The 23,429-nt window shown below is 42.7% G+C and overlaps 1 protein-coding gene across 1 annotated transcript in view; it reads right to left on the bottom strand.

Moving 5' to 3' along the window:
• Positions 1-23,429, bottom strand: part of ZNF536 (zinc finger protein 536) — a 186,928-nt gene that overhangs the window by 6,657 nt on the left and 156,842 nt on the right. The window lies entirely within an intron of this gene.

Here is a 23,429-nt window from a genome sequence, read left to right as displayed (position 1 = left end):
TTCATATATGTAATAAAAGTTTTTATAAAACAATTGAAAAGTATATGTTTATTTACACACAGGTCCAGGACCAACCAAGATGGTCTTCTGGGAAAATTACAATATTCTGTGAAGTTTATATGTTTATTTGATTGCAAAAAAGGAAATTAAATTTTTAAAACTCTCTACTTTATGTTGACCAGGAAAAGCCATAAAAAAATGAAAAGCCTTGTCTGAGGCTTTTTTGATGATTTACTGTAGAAGAATATACAGAAAAATCGTAAGTATCTGCATTTTAGGAAGGCCTGGGAACACTTTCACCTACCAACGCTAAGGCTTTGTGTTTATGTGTTTCCCATGGGACACCTAAAGCTATGGTAGCCCCCTGACCACCCTCCATTCAACTGGATTCCTTCATTACCAGGCTCAGTCCTGCAAATAGTTCTAAGAGTAATCAGAGGAATTGTTCGTGATAAGAGGGACCAGACTAGTTACATAAATCCCCCCTCGCTAATACAGAGCCGACATTTCCAGGAACAGCTCAGGTCTGAAAACATGAACTGCCATCTGGAAGAGCCTTTCTCTCTCTGTGGGTTACAGGAAAGATCTTAATTAGGGGAGGATAAGCTTGGTGTAAAGACCCAGCTCATGGCAAAACAAGGCCACCAGCTTGATCCTAAATAAATGCGTTAAGGACATTTGGAAAAATTGCCCTAGAACTAGCAGGATTTATCCAGCTGTGAAGTCTACATGGCAGGTTAGCAATCCAGAAGGAATCCCCTGCAGGGATTAATATGGGGTATGGCACCGTCCCGAGGCCAGCACCCATCCCAAAGCTGCCACTTGGCACCGCAGCCTTGGTACTTTATCAAGACGGACATTCAGGCACCTGTAATAGCAGGGTGGCAAATGACTTAAATTTCATTGGCTGCAGAAGAGCTGGAGAATGAAAAGACCTAATCTGTAACTAATTTGTTTCAGGGATTTTTACTTTAAAAAAAAAAAAAAAAAAAAATCTCTGTTCATCGGATCAAATTAAACCCTCAGATACCTACATGGCTTTTCTGAAATGTAATCAAAGGTTTAGTATATTATACAGTGCTTGCTGTTTCTGAATAGGTATTTCAACTTGCTGATGAGTATACTAAAGGGTTTAAGGATGACAGGGAAAAACAAAAGCTGATGCTACACTTTGTCTTTAACACATACTATTAAAAGATCAAGTTAATTTCACACATTCCCCCTAAAATAAAAACTGCACTTAAAGTAACAGTTCAATTCCTGTCTCAGAAGGTTACAATCACTAATTATCACACGCTAAATTTTCATTTAAAGGCAAAAGAAGAATAAAAACCACCAACAAACCAACCCTGCTATGTAAAACAGCCAAAGGCAGACCAGTATGACACAGAGGCTAACAGCCACTTGGACACTCACGATAAATAGAAACGAGAAGAAAATTCTACCATTGTCCTTCATACATATGCTTTTCACTTACTAAACGAGTCACAAAATTATGAAAAACATCACTAATTTAACATTTGTTACCTTTGTTATATAAAGCATGGAAATTATAATTATTTGGAGGTAGACAGAGGAACTTGCTAGCCCTCTGCAGTACACTACATACAAGCAAATTACCAAACGGCTAGTGAAGTCGCTGACAGTATAATGGCGATTTGCAATTCCTGGGAAAACAAAAATTTCCCATTTCTTGCAGAGCCGATAAAGTAACAGGTTTACTCAGTACCAGACACTTAGCACGAAATTTATTTCTTTTTCAGAAAAGTAAGCTTTTCACACAGGAACTCTTGATTTCAAAGGGAAATGGATCATTTGGAAAAAAGGAAAAGCATCAGCAGAATAGCTGAAAAGGTCTTTCTAAACAAATATTAAACATTACGTGAACCTTGTAAAACAAAAATTCTCCTAGAAAATAGCTGACGACTTTGCTTTCTAAGGACCTGTGCATTTCAGACCGCTGCTGGTGGGTGCATCCACCCGGCGTGGTGCTGCACCCTGCGCACGACGGCACACCAGTTTGGGTTTTGACATGACAACATGAGTTACGAGCTCGGTGCCTCAGCGGGCTCCAAACAAGGTTAGTGGGAATGCTGTCATTGATTGAGCTTGAAATGCCAGACTATCATTGTCCCATGCTTTGGGAAATTTAATTACATTTAATTTTTCATATTTATTTACTTTGGTTTATACACATAAGTAGAGGACAGAGTTCTTATCAAGGGCACTAGGTACCTGTTGTAAAGAGCAGGCCACCTCTGACTAAATTTATAATGGCAATGGGTACGGCAATTTATAAATTCCTCAATCATAATCCCCTTCATAATCCTAAACTCACAACAGCTTGGCAAAAAATAGAAGCATTCATCTCCAGCCATGCCCCCCACTCCGGTACCAATTCTCGCCCTCCCAAAGCCCAGAGGCACAGCCGGCGCATCCCCACGTCTGCAGCCTGGGCCCCTCTGCGTGGAGGAGAGAGGCACCCAAGCCCAGGGAGTCACTGGCTTATAGCCCTCTGGCAGCCTTCTCTTCCTCTTATGCTTTGGGGATGCAAGTAGACTGCAGCCAGAGAAACATATTTCAAAGGTGGCAGGCTTTTCTTTTAATATTAACTAACCCTGAGTTCTCCTGATTATCAAAATTACATGTTCAGAGTCCCACCTTTGCCTTTACTTACATATTTCAATTAATTGTTATGTCTGTTCGCTCCTTTACTTGTTTTAATCACATCAATAACATTACATTCCCATTCTAACCCCCTTGAGCAAAATATCTCAGTTTTCCTACTAGGTCATTCACAAGTTTTCTGTCTAATGTTCTGTCATATTTTTTAATTGTCTCAGTAAATATTTATTATTTCAGGGAGCATTTAGGACTTCTGGAATTAAGCTCTATTTGAATTTAATGTACCTATGATTTCCCAGAATAAATGCTGTACTGGTGGCACTGGGATTTTAGTAAAGAGATCGTGCAATTCAGAGGTGGTAATAGGAAAGGCCCTGTCAGTGACGACATTTTGCTACCAAATATCCTTTATTCTGCCTAGCAATTCATAAATACAATAGCATTTTCTCTTTCACTCTGGGCAACTGTCTTGAGCTTATTTATTTTATTTGGTGGAATGGAATTTAAAAAAATCCCATACTCAGCTTTCTAAAATTTTTCTGCCCACATTTCAATGTGTCATATCCTCAGCCAGCGCTGAACAGGACAGCCGCGCAGTCTGCGCCATGCGAAGACCTGCCCTTCTATACACAGCCAGGTAAGGATCAGGAGTCTCCCCATCAGTCTCGTGGTCCACAAATCACCTAAATGGGAAGGGATGGAATTATCCACGTGCTATAACGTTTGCAGAAGTGGGACGCTTCGCTAGAGTAATTGTTTTCTGCATGTGTGATGTCACTTAGGCTAAGCATGTTCTCCTTTAATTTTAGTTGTTGCTTTGTTACGTAACTGGGGTAATTTAGATGGTATGTTGTCACATTCTAACTTGTCATGTACCTCATGATTCTCTGTCTACAGTGGCATGTTAGCAAGGAGACTGAGGAAAAACAAAACACTTTAAGTAAATAAATATCCAGCTCGCTAATAGCTAATATTTCAAATTATCCATGAGTACCTCACAACCCCACTAATCATTCTGCTGAAACATTACTATTATCTGTTTATGGGATTTTGTGAGTGTAGTTTGCAGAACAACTCATTATCGGCAATGCTGCGGCATTATGTGCCATCACTACACTGAATTACCGCGAGCACAGCCTGAGTGGGGACTCACAGCAACCCACCTCTCACCAGGCTCATTCCCTATGTAGGCGTATGTATAGCTAATGTCTCTGTAAAAAAAAAAAAACAAACCAAACATATTTTTATCATATCCCATTCAACAAATCAGGAGCTCAAACAGTAAAAATTAAAAGGCTACAAAGAATAAATTGAGCATTAACTTTGCAGGACCTCTCCCTCTGGAAAGTACTGTTGATGTTGTTGCAGAAAGAGTGTCTTTTTTATTAAGTCACAAAGGAAATGCTTTCTCCCCTTCTCCTTTTCTTTTCTATAAAAGGCTCTCTAAAATGAAAGGTGTCAGACTTTGCTTTTTCTTCTTGGCATGATCCAGAATGTATGGCTGAGGAATGACAGATGTCTGCAACCAGCTGCAATGAAGCATGCTAAAGTTTCAGTCTAATCCACTTATTTCACTGCAGTCACGTAAACCAAAACAAATGGGCAGTGCCTTACATTATAAAAACACAGCAGCATTACTTTGTTGCATAATGTAGCTGATACGCCATCTTTTTATCATTTTTCCTACTGCAGAAAGAATTCACCTCTTTATTAAAAACAGCCCCTGAAAGTTCTCCCGTTCTGCTCGCCTCTATTTTTTTCTTTTAGTGTCACAGCAGTCTTGCTATGCCCCATGCATTACTCAATATGCTGCTATTATAATAACACCGTAATATTTTTCTAGGGAAGACTGCTTTTGTTTTTAAAAGCGCGGTCTGATTCAAAAGCCACAGGGCCTGATTCCGTTCTTGCACCCTTGTTACAAGCCCGCAGTTTGAACAGATCTGCGCTGCTCTGAACGAGGTCAGGATCGGACCCGCCACCAAATCGGTACACTTCTCAGCTGTGTAACAAGCGCACCAAGCGCTTACCCTTAATGGGTAAAAAAATCCCACATTTCTGCTTTTTACTGATCAAACTGGAAATGTCAGCGGGGACGCAACTGAGAACCTTAATCTACTTGACTAACCTCATTCAAAAAAACCCCCGTGTTAATGAGGAGGCAGAGCCTTTGCCAGTATGTTTGCTCCTGAAAGCCCCCCCCCTCTATGCTGTTATGCCAGAGGGAGTATAACCTAAGTGAACATGGCATTGCTTCCTGGGAAGGGAGACCCTGCCTCACTCCAACATGTAGTGCAGCAACCTTTTGAACCCTCCCTCCTTTAATCCTTGTAAGGAAAGGGAAAGGATGAGGAGTCATGTGGCTCCCTCCCTGCCAGCAGTTTCAACAGCTGGGAAGCACTCTTTCAGCACAATTCATAAAAAAAGATGTGTTGGATTTCGCCTATGGCAGAATGGCGTACAATTTCTGGCCCTTCAGGCTAAAACAATAAATGCAAAGAGGAAAATTTGAGATTTCCCCCCTTAAACTTCCCACAACAACCTCAGCAAAACCACATGACTTGTCTTGTACAATCTCCCTGGTGTTTTCAGTGCTACTTTGGCAGGAAATCAGAATTACTGTTATATAAATTCCATCTGATGCCAGAGCTACCATCTGTGAGTAAAACTGCTTCACCTACGTCTGCCGGCAAAGCCACTCTCCCAGAGACAAGGGAGAAGGGGAAAAAAAATTTGATTAATTTGCAGAATGCTTGTGATTTGCTCATATATTATTATAACTGCTCATCAGCACATGACAAATTCCCAGCACTCCGCACAGGAACCCGTTCAGTTTCAGCAGTTTTTTGCGTCGGCACCTGACAGACTGCAGAGCCACTAATGACTTTCAGATGCTTACAAACAGTAATTCTATCTTCAGAATAAAAAGAAAAATCCGTAGGAAGAAAAGAGTAGAGTTAGTCTATTCCATTTCCTTCCTGTATATCAACATGATTTAACTCTTCGGGGCAGCAGCGGTTCCAGGATCACAACACGGCTGCTCCTTGCCTGTAAAAGACAAAGACTGCCAATCTCGGGGGGGAAAGGTGGAAGCAAGAGCCGGTCTCCGATGGCTTTCACTGCACTGGCTCCACAGAGCCAGATACAAAGCAGGTAGCCTAGGAAAAGGCACACCTACCCTGCAGTACTGAAACAAAATACATGCTCTCCCCAGCGCTCCCAAATTCCATATCTATTTTCCTATTTTAATACTTCTGATAACCTTTTGCATTTTCAGGGAACACATCTGCTTCCTAACTGCAGCCGAAATGTTTTTTTCCCCCTTTAAAACTATGATTATGCTTTCTGAAGCACTGTCTGTGTGCTTGATTGCCTGTTTTAGATTAGAGATTTTAGCAAGGAAACAAAGACTTCAGAGTGCACATCAGTCCTGCATATGAGAAACCACAGAAGGAATAAGCAATAAAATGTGATGCACCATCTGTCCACAAACAATAACCTGGATGTTCTGAAGGCTTACAAATTATTTAGCACACAACCTCACCGAATTATAGGACCCTTAAATAGAGCAATAGACTGGGAATGAGAACCTCTTTGATGTCCTTTTGTATTTTTTTTTTTTTTCCCCAACTCGGCTCTCAATTGATTGCTAACAGTTGAGGTATTTCTCAATGACTATTGGAGCAAGTTGATTTTTATTAAGTAGCTCTCTGTAGAATATTTTGCCACAGATTTGAACAGTGGGGTATACGCTGCCTCTCTGGCCCTAGCCTGCTGCAAACAGATTGTTAATCAAAAGACAGTCTAAAAGAATAGTCAGTTGGGAAATTCAGTCCTAAGGGCAAAATGCTGTCCTCGGTACTCATGCGCAACTCCCACTGGCTTCCACGGGAGCTGGCGGGAACGCTCAGCGAGGAATTTGACTTTATTAAGTACTAGAAGGTTTCTGACTGGACTCTTGTGGAACAAATTTCTAACAGAGAGTCAGATTTTATTTTTCCTTTTTCTTTTTTTTTTTTCTAAATTGTACCCTGCTCCAATTAAAAATAAAATGACATTTTTCTTAGCTGTCATGCTGAAGCACAGTGATCTTGCATGCAAAACGCATTAGCAACTGAGCACACTTCAGGTACCGTAAACTGGAGTATGTCAAGCTACTGGATTCCTAGACAAACCTGGCATCCCTCAGCAACGTGCACATATACCAAAATCAAGACATTCAGAGAACTGTGCTTGGGATAGAGGATTTTGTTTCACCATATTTAACTGTGAGATCATGTTAAAAAACCCAAACAGACGAACATAAAAATTACCTTTTTTTAAACACGCAGTGAATTGCAGAATTTCTAGATCTACTGTTTCGTTCAACCTCACCTCTACATCATGAATTCCTGAGTTTTCAGTGAACACTAGCATCTGTTTTTTCCAACTGAAGCATGCTTCTAAACCCATACCCCGAAATAAATCAGCACCCCTAAAAGCCACCCACTTCATTTTAAAAAGGAAGAGCTTTGCTATCATTTATTGACAACCTGCCCTAGATATTTCTTTTGCTTTGGTTTCTATAGATTTTTTCTGCAGGTTTTCTTAACACAACATTTCCCACGCTAGCTCTCAACTAACAAACATCCAGACCCACCTACCTAAGGTCTTCTTAGTGTGCCCTTTACTCTTTCGTCTAGATGGCAGATCAAAATTCAAATAAAAATAGATGTTAGAAGACAGAGGATTTTTTTTTTTATCATATTCTCTTTGACAAACAGGGGCCAAGAGGGAGGTAACTGTATAATTAACTTTAGATGTGCCTAATGTAACTCCATTATCATTGATGTGTCTTATGGAGAGACACTGAGAGGGAAATGTGCCTGCTAGGGTTTCATTGTGGAGCCAGCACTACTAAAGAATATTTCAGTATTTAGGCCCTGATTCAGCAAATTGCTGAAGGTTATGCATACTATAAAGCCTGTAAGTCATCGCACAGACTTGTGTGGGAATGCACACGTGCTTACACAACACACGAGCGTAAGTTGTCTCCTAGCTGGGGCCTCGTAGCCTAACCCTTACTTACAAAGATTCGTAAAAGAGACATGAAAATTTGCCTGGGGCTAAAAGCTGGCACATTACATTGTTTCATTTTGAACCCACTCTCCTTTTGTATTTATTTTTGCATTTATTTTTCCGTGGGATTCGCTCCCAGCGTGAGAGGGACTGAGGGCCCCAAGGAAGCTGGGTGCGCGAGGGGCCACCAGCCCATCACCTGCAGAGGTGCCTGGGCAGCGCCATCCCGCTGCCGCCCGCCTGCAGGCTGGAGCCCCCTTGGTCAGCAAGAGGCCACTGGCCGCTAATTGGGAAGGTGGTAATTTTAGCGTCACTATGGGTCGCCCGCAGCTGGCTGGTGGCTGTACGTGTTGCAGGCAGACCAATAATCAACACCCAGAGCTGAGGGGTGGCTTTAGCTCTTGCCCATGTCACTAAACCCAAGTGTTGCCACCCAGCAAAGGGCACATCATGAATAAAAAGCAAATCCGTTAGATGTTAAAGGAAACAAAACCAAAATCCCCTTCCAGTAACTTCTGTGGCAGTCAGTACACAGAGGACCAGGCGCTACCAAGGATTTTATTTTGAACAAAACTGTAGAAGCCCAAGATATTGAAGTTTCCATGAGCAGTGGGACACAAAGTGTCCGTTTAGAGTGTTTGGGTATTTTTTTTTTGATGATTTAGAGAGAAGGTGATCCATAGCTATCTCTGAAGAACTTAAGCCCAACACAGCATGTCAGACAGCAAAGAGGCAAGCATTCCCACCGTCAGTACCTAGCACGCTCAAGCCCTGCTCCAAGCCCTGCTGCCTATGGGAGAGCCACTCAATCTCACGTAAGCTTCACCGACTTCCATCGTCTTCCAGAGAGGTGGTTTACTTACATGAAATCAATGGCAGGCTCTGGGCTTTCAAGCAAACTGATACCCACTTGGGTGTCTCTGTGTATAAACCAAAATCATTTTGCAACAAAAGTAATGTATACAGTGGTTAAAGGGGGCCAAAATATTTGCCTTCTAGAGAAGCCATGCAATTCCTCTGATTTCAACAAATAATCTGACCCCGGTAACTTTTCTCTATCTACCGTTATGCTAATCAGAACAGAGAGGTCTATAAATGTATTTAAAGAGACAACTAAAAAAAAATTAACCTGTGGTTTAACTTAAAGGTCAACTCAATACATATTGAGAAGTCAACTGAAATTCTGCCATTAAACATAATCACTCCTTCTAGGGTGGTAAATACTGCGTGGAAATACCCATCAGGAGCCAAATTCTGATCTTGGACGAATGCAGGACTGGAGCTGCACACGGATGGAGGAGAGCAGTGCTGACCTTGCATACAGAGCCCTTCCAGTCTGAGCCTCTAGGTATCAAGACCCAGGCCACTGGAAAAGCTCCTTTAAGTTCCACAAGATGTGATTAATATAATGAGATATTAAAAATAAGTAAATAAATAAAAAAAATCTGGGTTTCTTTTTGGACTTTTTCCCACTTTCTGTATTCCTGCTTTCAAGCATTTTCCATAACTCTAAAGGTTAGAGAGTTACTTTCTCATAAAAAGAAAGGTGAGAGATTTTTTTCTATAATCACGTGGCTACCACGGCAAAAGCCTTTCGGAAATAGGAAACTGCCCCAGCCATCAGAGTAAAATCGGGAAGAGTGAGGACAGCCGTAGGACCCTGAGCCCCCACTCCTGTTTCTCAGCTCTGGCAGGCGTCCGTCCTGAGCCATTATTCTACACACAATCGTTCACAACCCCAACCCAGTTTTCCCATTCTCTAATAGAAAGTAGTAAATCGAATAAGGCTTAACTAGCATTTTATACATGTATAAACTTATTCTTTAAATTCTAATATATGGAAAGTATATTATAAGCAGTATCTTCTGAAATAATGTTAACGATTTGAGTACCAGGGCTGGGGGGGTGGGGGGGTGGGAGGGGGTGGCAGCGGGGAAGGGAGGCACAAAGGTCAGATTTAAATCCTGAAGGTAGCATAAAAGATTTAGATAAAACTGCATATATTTTTGTATAGCATGTGTCCCGACAGTGTCACCATCAGCGTGGGCTCTAGAATTCATAATCCACTGTGCTATTTTTTAAAATAGTTTGATTTGTTTATTAACTGTGCTTTCCTATTTCCATGAGATATAGACATCGACAGTGAATAGACCTTTTCTAATTGAACTGATAGCTTGAAAGTGAACATGTCCTTGAATTTACACTGAAAGATAGACAGTGATTATTTATAATAAGGGATTTAGTCAACTGCCTTTCCATTTGTACAGCAAGGACTTTATCAACAGACCATGTTTAGGTAAATAGTGCCAAATAAGATAAATTCTGTATTAAAGGACGAATGTCTCGCAGTGTCAGATGTACAAGGAAGAGACATTTGGCTGATGATATGTCCTGTAAGTATAAAAGAGAGTATTAAGATAACACTTTATGCTAGCATTAATACATCAAAGTTCTGGACTGACCTGTTTCATCCAAAGTGAAAGCGAGGATGCTCTTAATTCCTATCTAAGATTAATTTAATTCAGAAGGCATTCAGCCTTATGTCCTGTTTTGCAGCTTTATAAGAATTGCTGGATTTGCAAAATAGCATGGCTGTACGTACGTTAATAAATGGTCTGTATTTGCCTAGCCAGAGTTGAAGCCTTGCTTTAAAACCACACACGCACACACACAACTCTGTCTCTGTGAGCTTGCTTTGCCCACAATATTAGAGCTTAGCTATCTCCTTGCTGAAGGGCCTATTTGTCTGCTTTAAGTGAAATCACTCAATTCTCAAAAGTCAGTGGAGGACTTTGGAAGGGGGAGGGCTGGGAGAGGCCACTCCAAATAAGTTCCATTAATCAAAAGACACAGTCTAATGTAACTAATATTTTACAATTAGAGAAGACAAGATGGAACTAAAAGCCATCTATCTCTCTTACACCACATGATCATCGATTCATAATCAGAAGACTGAGAGTCGCACAAAGATGCATTTACAGGGGCTGGGGGAGGGGGCTTGGTCGGAGCCGGAGATAATGAACACGATGAGAAGGAGCGGCGCTGAAGGCTGGGGAAAGATGACAGAGTGGTTCAATGGTGACGGATGACACGAAGATGAGTACTGATACCTGACAGGCAGCGAATGATGACTGCAGTCCTTTCCCACCATTATGATCCTCAATTATCTTGGTAAGGACTAAGAGGAAAAAAAAAAAGGCGAAGTGGCTCAGCCCATCCGTTTATTTATAAGCTGAGATAATGCTAGAGTGTGCCAGGCTGCTGGGAAAGGCCACCTTTCCACAATTTGATCAGCACTTTATAGGAGCTGTAGTTTTCATTGTCAGCGCTCATGGGCACAAGGGGAAATGGGTAAAATACAGTACTTGTCCATCTGTTTTGTAATAAAATTCCTAAATCTTCAAAGGGAGTTATTTTTTTTCTTTCACTGCCACCTTCAGGAAAAAAACCAAAACCCTGGGCGAACCAAAAAAATAAAAAAGAGAAAAGAGAAAACTCGCTTTGTATTTGTACGTAGAATTAGCGGGCTGCAACCTACGGTCACGAAATTACACGCACAGATTTATCCGAATGTGTAACACGCGGCAGGGAACGAGCCAGTGTGAGCAAGAGCCGGAGCTGCGAGGAGTGCAGGAGCAAAGCGAAGGGGAACTTTTAAAGATTCTTCATTGATTTAGGGAATTATTAATAAAAAGAGAAGAAAGTTCACTCGAGACTGCTTTGTAGTTGCAGAAGATGCCACAGGCTAGCATTTCTATACCAAAGAATATGCCGTTCTGCTACATTATTTATTTTTAAAGACACAGATCTCCTAGCTATGTTGGAGTCATTGCTTTTGAGAAAAAGAAAAACAAATTAAGATTAATGTTCTACACAGCTCCCGATAGCAGTAAATATTTGATCAGAACAATTCACATTTAAATGTTGACATACTAAAAATCATATTTTGGAAGAAATATTTCTTCTTCACGCTTTAACCATCACTTTCTTTTCCTGTCCCCTTCGCCTCCTTGTCCTCTTGGAGAAACAAAGGCACACAATGTAGTACCACATTTCCCACCCATGGGGGAAAAAAAAAAAAAATGAAACCAGGTCAAAACCAGCTCTGCTTTTTTTTTTTTTTTTTTTAAATCACATGTACCGTACAGGTCGCACGTGCTCTGCAATTTTGCCCGCCTTTTTCCTCTTGCAGCTTTGTCCAAAGGAGCAGGCTGTTTGGTTTAGTGACCTGAGGGGCAGCCCGAGCCAGCTGCTCGGCAGAGCTGCACAGCAGAGCGTTCTGCGCTGGCAGAGGTGGGCATGGTGGGCTGCCCCGCAGAGCCCTGCTCCCTGCTGTGCCAGGGCACGGAACACAGCAAAGGTGCCATACTGCACGTTTTGGGGCGGTGACAGTACGGTCCATTGCAGCAATGGGTTTGCAGGTCTCTCTGCAGCACAACCTGCTAACCAGGCACAGGAACAAACCAGCAGAGAGCCATCTATAGCACCAGCTTCCACGTGCCCGAGCGAGCAGAAAGAACCAGGTAGGCAACCTGAGCCCAGCTAACACTTGGGGCAGCTCAGATACCGAACACGCCAGGCTTCATCTGACTTCATGTAAAAACTTCCCATGTACTTTTCCTGGCTCCAGGACTATCAGCACAACAAGCATATCAGCAAAAAAGACACATCAAAAAGGAGCTGTGTCATCTGTGGTGGAAGCAAAAAGGCCCCCCCCAGTCACACCAGTCCCTGTGGGCCAAGTGGCCTGTAGTAACAAGCACTAAATGAAAGTTCAGCAGGTGCCTCTCATTATCAGAGATGTTTAGGGGGGAGGACTTCTAGATTTTGGCTACATACGCTAAACAAAATAATAGATTGGGGAAAAAAGCAACAGCAAGAATTAGCCTAAATATACTTCCCTTGTATTGGTAATGGCTACCTTAAAGCCCTGCGTGTTCACTGGACTGCTTGGACCTAACGGGCAGCGAGGGGTGGGAGCGGTTCCGGGTGGGAGCGGTTCCGGCTGGCAGCCTCGATGCCAAGGGAAGGCAAGGATGTGTCAGGACGTGTGTCCGTAAGGCTACACGGGGCATCGTTTGCTTGCCAAACAGCATGTCCCCAAAGAAGTGAAAGTATACTGCATGACATACGGTACCTTTTATGGAGCTGCTTTTTAATTTTGATGGCTTCCACCCTACTTTTGCACAAAGAATACGCACACTAGACCGGGTTTGAAAGGAACACATAGAATGAACCGCACTTGTACAAGAAATGCAATGCTCATCTCACAGACACCGTATGCACAACAAGAAGCCTTGCTGGTACAAGACTATAAATATTCCAAGAAGCATTTCCCAGATTTCCATTTAGGAATCCTAATTATGAGCAAATGTCCTTAATCTGCCCACTTCATACATCTGAGATTTAAGACAGGTTGAATCCATGCTCATCACCCTAATTAGCCCAAACAAAAGCTCCAGATGCGAGAAGCATGGTTCTAATGTAGAGGTCTTAATAGCAATTGATCAAATATTGTATAGCTATAACTGGTTTTCATAAATAACATATCCTCAGACGTGACGATAACTGACACATTATAAAATGCATTTTGTCAGTGATTTTTTGCAAGAGCACATGCTTCACTTGTGCACAAGTTGGACCTATCTCCCTGCAACGTTATTTCGGCATTTGTGGCAAAACAAATCTACTGCCATCAGTGGGTTCACAATTGTGTAAAATTGGACTATCATAGTGATTAATTGGGCTAACTTAATCTGTACATGCAAATTAAGTAATTGCACTCACAAATATCTAATTTAGCATGTGCATGCAATAGTTTAATTTGCACATACAATCATACTCTTTGGGTAAATGAGGTACACAATTATGAACAATTTTTTTCTGCCCTTGTCTGCACGTGTAAATTCTCTGAAAAAAATTTCTCATTATTTATATTGAAACCAAAGAACAAATATTTCTTCTATCGGCCAATATCACTTCTCTTTTCCAAACGGCTATCAGAATAAACTATGTATACTTATGAACTAGAAGGCAAACTAATAAAAAGGATAAAAAAGGAAAGAAAAAAATCTTACAATTAAGATTTGGTTGCTTTTGCTTGAATACAATTCTAGCAAGCGGGAGTATTAGAATTTTGCTTGAATAAGCGCTGCAAGACTGAAGTTTAAACTGAACTTTGAAAACTCTTCAGAAAATAGTCTGATTAGTTTTATAGCAAAAGATTTAGTTATTAACTTAATATTAAGATTCTGTTTTAAACAGAAAATTAAGATGCTAAGGTTTGTTCTGCTAGCAGTGTGGACCACAAGGGCAATGTAACGGCTGCCATTCAACGTGCAGCAGCGATATAAACTAAAGTTTACCTTTTTATTACCCCTACAGCTTTTTAAACAGTGGCAAATAAATATCAATGCCTGAAAGCCGCATTAATAATTTCATACAAAGTTAACCAGGAATTACCTTCAAAATGAGAAGGGGGGAAAAGGAAAAAATAAAAAAAAAGCAAGGTGGGCTACAAGCAGAGCCCTAACTACACAATAAGTGACGAACTCAGAAATAATCATTTAGCCGGCACTCCGCTAAAAATCTATCAAACGTCTCATTAAAATGCAGATTACTGGCGGCTTCTTGCGCGTTCGCTCGCGGTTTGGCCCAAAAGAAAGCGTCTCTCTCCGCTGGTTTGCTGGGGGGGGGGGGGGGGGGGGGGGCCGGCCGCCGGCGGGAGCCCCCGCGGCTGCGGCGCGCCCGGGCCGGGCCGGGCCGGGCCGCGGGCGGTGCGCGGCGCGCAGGGCGGTCTGCAGCGCCACCGCGAGGCGCCGCCCGCGCAGCGCAGCGCAGCGCAGAGCGGCACAGGGGAGCGCAGCGCAGAGCAGCGCAGCGCAGAGCAGCGCATGAGCGGCACAGGGGAGCGCAGCGCAGCGCAGAGCGGCGCGGGGGAGCGCAGCGCAGACCGGCGCGGGGGAGCGCAGAGCAGCACGGCGCAGAGCAGCGCAGCGCAGGACTTGGGGAGCGCAGCGCGGCGGCCGCGCCGGTCGAAGCCGCGGTCACCGCCTGGGACTGCGGCCCCGCGGCTGCTCCGCGCCCCCCCCCGAGCTGCCGGGGGAGAGGATGGGGTTTACCCCCCTCCTGCCCTTCCCACACCCGGACCCTCACGTAGCCGTGGATACAAAAATAAACCCCCCAAACCCACGAAGGTCGCATATTGCAGATGCTATTAAGCACCGTGTTGGCACCGAGAAGCGGGAGGGATGGGTAAGGGTGCAGGTTCAAGCTGAAAAACCTGCCGAGATGACAGAAATCTGTTGAAGACATATTGTGCACCTCCGCGGGGCTTATTTTTAGGTGGCACCACTGATAGGGAGGCTTTGCTCCATGCCAAAGAGCCGCCACATTGAATTTTTAACCCTTATGCAGCAAACTGGCTGTTTTGGGGGGAAAAACTGCCTAATTTCAGTTATTCTGTGTGAAGACAAATGGGGACAAGAGGATTACAGCCATACCATTTTGACTTCTGCAGCCTCCCCAGCCCACGGAGCATGGCCTGAGCCTCAGGACATCCCCACAGCTTTGGCCTCGCAGCACGTTTTTGCTCCTCACTCCGTCCCTCGTGCCTCCAGCAGATCCAGTGCAAAGCCAGCACTGCTCGCCAGGGCCACTGCTGAGTTGGCCCCGCATCAGCTCCCGGTTCCAAGTGATTAAACTTCTAGTTCCTCAGCAGACACCATCAACTTCAAAAATCAGATATTTAGCAATAAAAATAGTACAGCATGTTCCTTTCTGCATGCACAATAGCATGAAAGTGCTGGCATGAGTCTCCCACACCCCATTTCACTAGGGATGAAACTTCACCTGGAGCAGGCTTCCTGCAGGCTGGGGAAGGGCTGCAGAGCCGTCCCCACAGAGGGCACGTGCGACAGCACGGGTGGGTAGGGGGGCTGGTCCCCTGGCAGCACGCAGGTGCAGCCTGGCCTGCGGCACAGAGGTGAAGATGAGATCACATTTTGTCTCAAAACTATCTGTAGCATCAAAACTCTTCCGCAGTCTTACAACTGATGTGAGGCCAAATCTTGGCCCCAGTAATATCAGACAGAAACTGTCCTTAAATTAAACACGGAGCTCTCCTTTTATCCTGCAAAGGAGGAACTTTGCTGTAACAAAAATAACTAAGTGAGCAGAAAAGAGACAAATCAGGGGAAAGGTGGGGTTGGAATTAAACAGGAAAAAACAAAAAAAAAGTAAATCACATCACTAATTGACTCAATTCCTGGATTATAAAGCCAGAAGGCACCAGTGAGATCACTCCTCCTGACCTCCAAGCTTGTGCAGTCTAGAGGACTTCCCGGAATTAATCCGTGCTTTGAGCCCAAGAGCTGTGGCTGAACTAGACCATAACTTTCAGAAAAAATATCTTGTCTTCATGTAATACAATCTAAGATGAAAATCTGCTGAAATCCTTGTTACTCTGTGCAAATGGCTGATTATCTAGCAGGCTGAACTCTTTTCTGTCAAATAGCTCTTCAACATAAAAGTTTGTGCTCCAACTGCTTGTTAAACTGAACTGCTTGGATAAACTAATGACAAACCCTGAGATCTTTTCACTCCAAGGTACGCTTTCTATCCTTTGAGCATTTTCATAGCTCTTCTCTGAACCCTTTCAAACCTGCATAAAGGCAAACACTAGACTTGGAAGCGGTGATGGCACCATTGTTAGCTGCACAGACAGCACTGCCTTCAGCAGTCTCTGGTGGGACCTCCGCAGTTTGCGTTAACCCCATAGCCAACAAACTGCATGTTCTTCAAGTATATATTCCCTATGAGCACTAAGTCTCTTTCAGAGGTCCTGCTCCTCAGCGCAGAAGCGCCCACCCGTTCTTTAACTGTGACTTGTCATCTTACATTTGGCTTTTATTAAATTATTTCTGTGCAATTGCGCCCAATTTATGGACTAGCAAATCGATACAGAGTGATGTGGCTCACCGTCTTCCTGGTTGTATGTCTGCTTACTAACCACAATCTCTGGGCTACTTCCAAGCTTTCCAAGTAGCCAGGTTTTCCACCATGCAACTAATTAAAAAAAAAATCCAAACCAAAAAAATCCCTGTAAGATCAAAAACTGGATGGTTCAGGACTCTACCATTAAATGCCACTGATGATAATATATAGTGGTTTTTGTCAGTCAACTTTGAAGTGTTTTTAGAAAAGGGTTGGATTCAGTATTGATACTTTACAAACGGGGAATATAAAGCACCAAAGCTGACTGACATCCCTGGCACTACACCATAAGGTGATGGCAGAGTCAGGAACAAGACCTGAGGACTCCGGAGTTTAATGGAGTGCCACGTCCACCAGCCATATTTCCAATTTAAGAGCTCCCTACTAGATGGGCAATTTTTAATCCATTCAATATGCACCATATATTAATTTCCCAATATTAATTTGGAATCACTTATTAATTTGGAATCAGCTTACTTGCAGTAATCAAAATGTCACACTGCAGAAAGACAAAAGCCATACAGAAGTCTACCACCCCAACCTTGCTACATTTACCAAACCAACTTGTAATCCCATCAAAAAATCACATTAAATCTGACAAGATTTGTTTTCACAAACATATATTGATTGGCATTAATTATGTTTTCCACCATTAATTCTTTATGAAATGAGTCTGAGCTAATCTATTTCATTATTTTCCCCAGACAAAAGGAAGTCTGGTAATTATTTAAGTCACAAGATTGCCTTACTTCCAGCTTTCTGAAAGTTCATGGTCCAGAACTTAATAAAAGCCACACTTAATTGAAGGCTCTACTTTTATCTGTTTATTAAAATGCTTTCACTATTAACATATTTCTCTGTTTCCTAAAGGCCCAGCTACCGTCTTGTGCCTAGGAGGAGAGCCCACCTTCAGCGCTGCACACACGGACGAGGAAGGTGACTGCACGATGTGGACCAGAGTTAGAGACATATGTGCTAGTGCAAAGAAATGGGACAGATGAAGTATATGGAACTGGATATATGACAAAATGTATGACATTTTTAACAGTGTATTTTACCTTTTGAACATCCTGGACAGTTCAGATCCAGGTCCATGCATGTGTGTAATAGCCTAGACTGCCTGCAGTGAAATGTACCGCCAAGCTTTGAAAAGATGCATCAGTAGACAGGACAAGAGCCAGACAAGTTGGGCTCGATGATCTCTCAAGGTCCCTTCCAACCCAAAGCATTCTATGATTCTATGACAAGTCATTAGAAAGGACCACCCTGACAAAGTGGCACATGCCACTCACACGATCTAAGAGCAAACTCTTGTTTGGGCTTCAGTTAACCCAGGTATTGCTGCAGTCACCACTAAAAGGCCGTCATTCGCTTGGAGGCAAAATGCAGTGAGCTCTGTTCTGTCCTTTTCTCTGCAACCAAGACAGCAAAACCAACAAAACCAAAAAAGGTGCTGGCACCTTCCAGTCCTGAGTATGGATGTCTTCCCCTGCTCTGAAAACTGCTGCTGGACGTACTTTCTGCTCTGAGCACTCCTCCTCTGGCCTGGGGAGGCAGGAGCTGTGCACCATTTACTTTGACACCAATAAAGGTTTCCAGCAATAGAGTGTCCTGAAAAAGTGCAGAAGTTTTCCACAATATAAGGACAGAAGTAGCAACTATTCATCTTCCTTTTGTCACTGCAGTTTTTAGGGTGAACTCCTCAGGGAGAATCACGTTTACACCAAGCAAAAATAATAGCAGAAAGGTAATACAAGGATATTTAATTTGAACTAGAGTGAACCTACTAATTTAAGGAAAGATACAACTTTGAGCCAGACTATTCTTTCTTTGCCCATCAAATAGCTTACAGAAGGGAATAATGCTGTTACCAGAAATGACATGGTTTCATCAAGCTGTTCCCAAGGGAAGAGCTGGACCCCACAGGAGGCCTGGAGCATCCACCCACTGCGCAGAACTGTACACTACTGCTGCAGGTGCTGAGAGACCCACAAGGTCCCAGCGTGACTCGCCCAGGCTGGTCCCCCCAAGGCTGCGCGGCTTCCCAAGGAGCTGGGGTGCTAATGGCTCTTCCTCCACTCACGTGCTCACATGTTTTTCCCTATTCCCAGGAAGATGAGCTAGAAAGTGCAGAGGGAGGGTTGCATCGCTCCCCCCTTTCACTTTTAGTTCTTTTTTCCTTTCCTTCCCCTCCTATCTACTCCAAGATAAGATCTCTGGTCCCTTTGGAGTGATCTTGGATTGTGGCTTATACCAGGTAGATACAAGGGTGCATTTGGAAGGTTAGTTGACACTGGTCTTTGCTTGTAATGATAGTTTCAGTTCTACAAACTTTCTCTTGATTCACCCAGGGACATGGTGGATATCTCTTAAGAGCCTCCTGCCTCATTCTACCTCTTAGTAATGTTGGAAGCATATCTTTTAGGAGCATTATGAGAATTAATTAGTGAGTATTTCCAAAACTGTTAGGCAAGTGCATGCATTATTATTCTCTTCATGCAATCTATTTCCTTGTGATGTGCTCTGTTGAGCCAGAAGCAAGGATTTCTCTGTGGCATCTGAAGAGGATGCATTGGAGGCAGTGGATCAATTACTTGCTATGATTCAAAAGCCATAAGGCTCCTTGGATGGCTTTTGCAATGCCAGCTCTCTGCGAGCGGGGACTCGGTGCCCGCATACAGCAGTTGACACACAGTGCTGATATCCTACTTACTAAATCAAGCCTATGCCAGAAGCACAGTAACAGAGTGACAGCCCAGCATTGGGGTGATGCTGAGGCGGCCCCAGCAGCTGACTGGCCTGAAAGGCAGACACATTTCTATGTGTTCTTGCGTACGTGCTGCTAACAGTCATGTTCAAGCCTGGGATCGTGAGTTTTCTACCCATTAGTCAACTATTGAAGCAAGAGGGATTATTTTAATAATAGCAAACTTCTTATCACCTAAGTTTCCTTCATCTTCCTGCACTATCCAAACCGTTTCTCCTTAAAACGCCTTAAAACCAGCTTTTGTTCCTGTAAAAAGCATTATACAGACTTCTGAGCAGCTGACAATTATAATTCTAGCAATGGTTTACCTGCTTTTTTGGGCAGATGGACAAATTGCACTTTAGTTTCCAATACTCTCATACTTAGTAGTTACATTAAGAATTAATATCTAGTTTTAATATGTTTTCCAGGGTCCTCTATAAAGACAACTTTTTTCCTTTGGCAACCTCAACGCCCATGAAACCCAGACACACACTCTTTTCACAGCAGTAATCTTTCCTTGAAAATATGAAATGGTATTTCTTCTGAGATTGTATGTTAGCTAAAGGAAATTTGCTATACACTTAGGGATTGATTAATGTGAAGTGTAAAAAGAAAGGGGGGGCTTCTTTTCCTTATGAAGTTTTTTTTTTTCACTTTTTGGTAGAAAAATCAGACTCTAAATGTCCAGCTGAAAACCTGATTGGAAACAGAAATTCCAGCTCAGAAGTATTCTGTGATGACTCATGAGAACAATAGCTTAGCGCCTATTGCTTCCAGTTCCCTTCTACTAGCCAGTTTCCACATGTGGACCACCAGGACTGGGATCAGAGTTGCCTTCTTTTGGGAGTATTTTCATTATTGGCAGGACATTCGCTAGCACCAGATCCACAAACTGAATCAAGAGGAGAAATAGTGGGAAGTAGAATAAATTGCTGCGTGGGAAAAGCAGATCTAGAGGTCCTGGCATGCCAAAGGAATAAAAATCAGCCCTGGATATGTTTGATATACCTCTGAGAAGTTCCTATCTTGGGATGCACTCTGTAGGAGGGGGAATTAAACATCATATCTGAAAAAACAAATCAAAACTCCACTGTAACGCATTTATTTCCAGAATCTGATGTTCTGAGAGTCAATTTCTTGATTTGCAGGGACTTGACTCATGATATTTAATTTCTTGAGGTTGGCAACCACACAGATGCACCTAAATCTTCTCCCTCCCTACCTAGCTCAGCTATTGAATGGAGGCCCTAGAGGACAACAAAGTCATGGCAACCCAAAAAACGACTCTCACAAGCATCGTCAGGAGCACTTCTGAATTGTGACTTTTCAGTTCTGCAGTTTTGGGCAGTCTAAAGTATTCTCTGTAAGTGGATTTTGGTAAAAAAAACATTGTTTGAAAAAGAAAAAAACAAACCCTTCCATAATTTTTCTTCACCATACAACCTATGATATTAATTCAAACCCAGTATTTCTTTATGCATTTAACAATGAGATATGGTAGCATTTGCCCACCTGCTCTGAGCACAAGGAAGTTAGTACACGATATAGCCATTACCCGTTCAGCGTTCCCTATAGAAAACGCTTAAACGTCATATAATGTAGCTTTGTTGAAAAGGCAATATGCAAAGACAGCATCATTAGAGATTGCAGTTGAGAACCACCTGACAGAATGCACACCGGGGGATCAGCTTTGCCCAGGAGCCTTTGGCCACCCCTAAATCCCTGCGCTTGAGCGCGAGAGGTGCTCCGACTACTGCGGCGGGACAGCGCCTGCCAGCGTGGGAGCCGTCGAACAGCAAGCCTTAGGCACGTCACCATCAGCCTCTTTGCCCACAGTGGGCAACGAAGCACGGGGAGAGACCCCAGACCTGCCGGCGCTGCCACCCCTGGCGGTCAGGACTGATGATTCTGTAATGCTTTCAAGGTTACCCTGGCATGCATGAACACGCGCACACACGAAAGAAAAGATAGGAAAAGTCCTTTTGGATTGACACCTTTTACTCCATGTTTTACCTTGAATTTTTACCACTCGAAAAATATGTTTCCAGTGGTTCACTGGGTCCCTCTCAAGGATGGGAGCCTCACAGCACCTGTCCTGATCTTGGCCAGCTGTCCCAGCGCCATCATTAATCACCGCAGTGACTCTTGGCACGTGGACTCCCGTCCACTTGAAACGAGGGGGGCGCCTTGCAAACTCCTTTTGCACGAAGAACTCGTTCATACGAGGAATTGACAAAAGTGGCAAACACTTTCTTTGCTACCAGCTGCTTCCAAATGCGAAGTTGATGATTTGGAGACAAAAAGCTCTCTTAATGTATCGCATAGTGAATTACTCCTCTTTTCTACATAGTAGTAGTCTGAACCTGTGGAAGATCTGTTACTAAGGCATTTTTGCTTAGCTCCTCCCTTGTCACTTGAAATCACATGAAGTTCTGGGCTTTTATCGAAATACTGCTGTCTTTTCAAAACAGACCCATCATCATTATTTCTGTTCGGGATATTTCACTCCTTTTGGTATGTGGAGTTTGTTACAATGGTTTATTACTTCTACAAAATGTCTCATATTATGAAGAACAATTCTTACGTATTTCACACCATTAAATTAACCATGGAAAACATTTACATATGTCTGGCAAGAAACTTTTGTGAACAGATTCCAGTTAAGTCCTAGTTAAAAGAACTTTATGTTCAATAAAGTCCTCAAAAATATTAAAAATCATATTTAAAGCATTCTCATAAAATGTGTATTGAGAAAAGACAAGTTTAATTCTCAAAGGCTCCATTATTGAAGAAAAAATTAATATTTGTACTGTTTCTAAATTGGAATAAAATTGCAAGGATGCAAACACTATCCTATATCATAATCTATAAACCAGTCACAAATGTTAAATCAACTGTAAAAATGATTTAAAATCTACATGACTAATTTTATTAAACTGATTTAAAATCACATTTGTGCTACCTTCATTTATTAACTGTATTTCAGACAACACTGTGTTTATAATGGATTTGCATGAATACAGATATATATGGAGGAGAAACTGACTGTTAAAAGGGACAAGACCTTTCCTCTTCTGTGCATGTTTTCTTAGCACATGCTTGTGGCAAACAGAAACATATAAATTAAAGGTGCAGAGGCCTTGTTAGGTTCTGCAGTCAATTCTCTGCAATTTTATGGTTGTTCTCTTCAGTTTGCTTGTTCATAACAAAATGATTTTTGTTCTTTGTTCCAAGCTTAGAAAGCACTTCACAAATACTAATTAATATCTGTAAAACTGTAGCCATTTCTAGTATCATTCTGGCTTCTTGCAGATGGGAGAATTGTGGGCTGTGGCTTTCCATTTAGCTCTAGCACAGATCCAACTAAATCAACAAAGCTATTTCTGGTTTATCTTGGTGAAGCCAATTAGAATCACCAGCTGATCTCGAGATAGATAAAGGGTTATATGCACATTTTAGGGGGCTCATAAGCTGTCATTGTCTTTCCAATTATTATTTCAATGTCTTGGGAGTTAATCCCATCGCATGCTCCTTGTCGGGTACCCAGCCTGGGGAACAGGCAGTGCACTGATGTGGTCCATCACCCCAGGGACAGACATCATTACGGTGAGTCAATGGCAGGACAGGGGGCAGCTACAGGAGTCCCAGGTCCCTGATAAAACTACGAACTGTGGCAAACTTCTAAAAAACAACAGCAACCATTTAATAATGAAACATACCTTGAAACTTCACAGAGAAGGAGAGTTACAATATAAATGTCCTTCACATCCAGATTAGACTAAAACATAGGTAAAGGTAGGCTTCTCCATTCTAAGAAATAAAGGATGTATTTCACTGTGTTTTTTCTATTTCTAAATAACGAATTTTAAAAGAACAGAGAAAAAGCTGTGGTGCTTTGGAGCCTGATGATAGGCACAGACACGGTGCATGTGCTGTTCCGGGGGTCAGGGTCTGTCGTCCCTGTGAGCTGCTGGTGTCTCAGCTGGGTGGTGGCACCAGGAGG

Source organism: Pelecanus crispus, chromosome 8 (assembly GCF_030463565.1).
Source record: "Pelecanus crispus isolate bPelCri1 chromosome 8, bPelCri1.pri, whole genome shotgun sequence".
Classification (NCBI taxonomy): Eukaryota; Metazoa; Chordata; class Aves; order Pelecaniformes; family Pelecanidae; genus Pelecanus; species Pelecanus crispus.
Note: the sequence above shows the minus strand (reverse complement) of the source record. Positions and strands in the feature narration are given on the sequence as shown.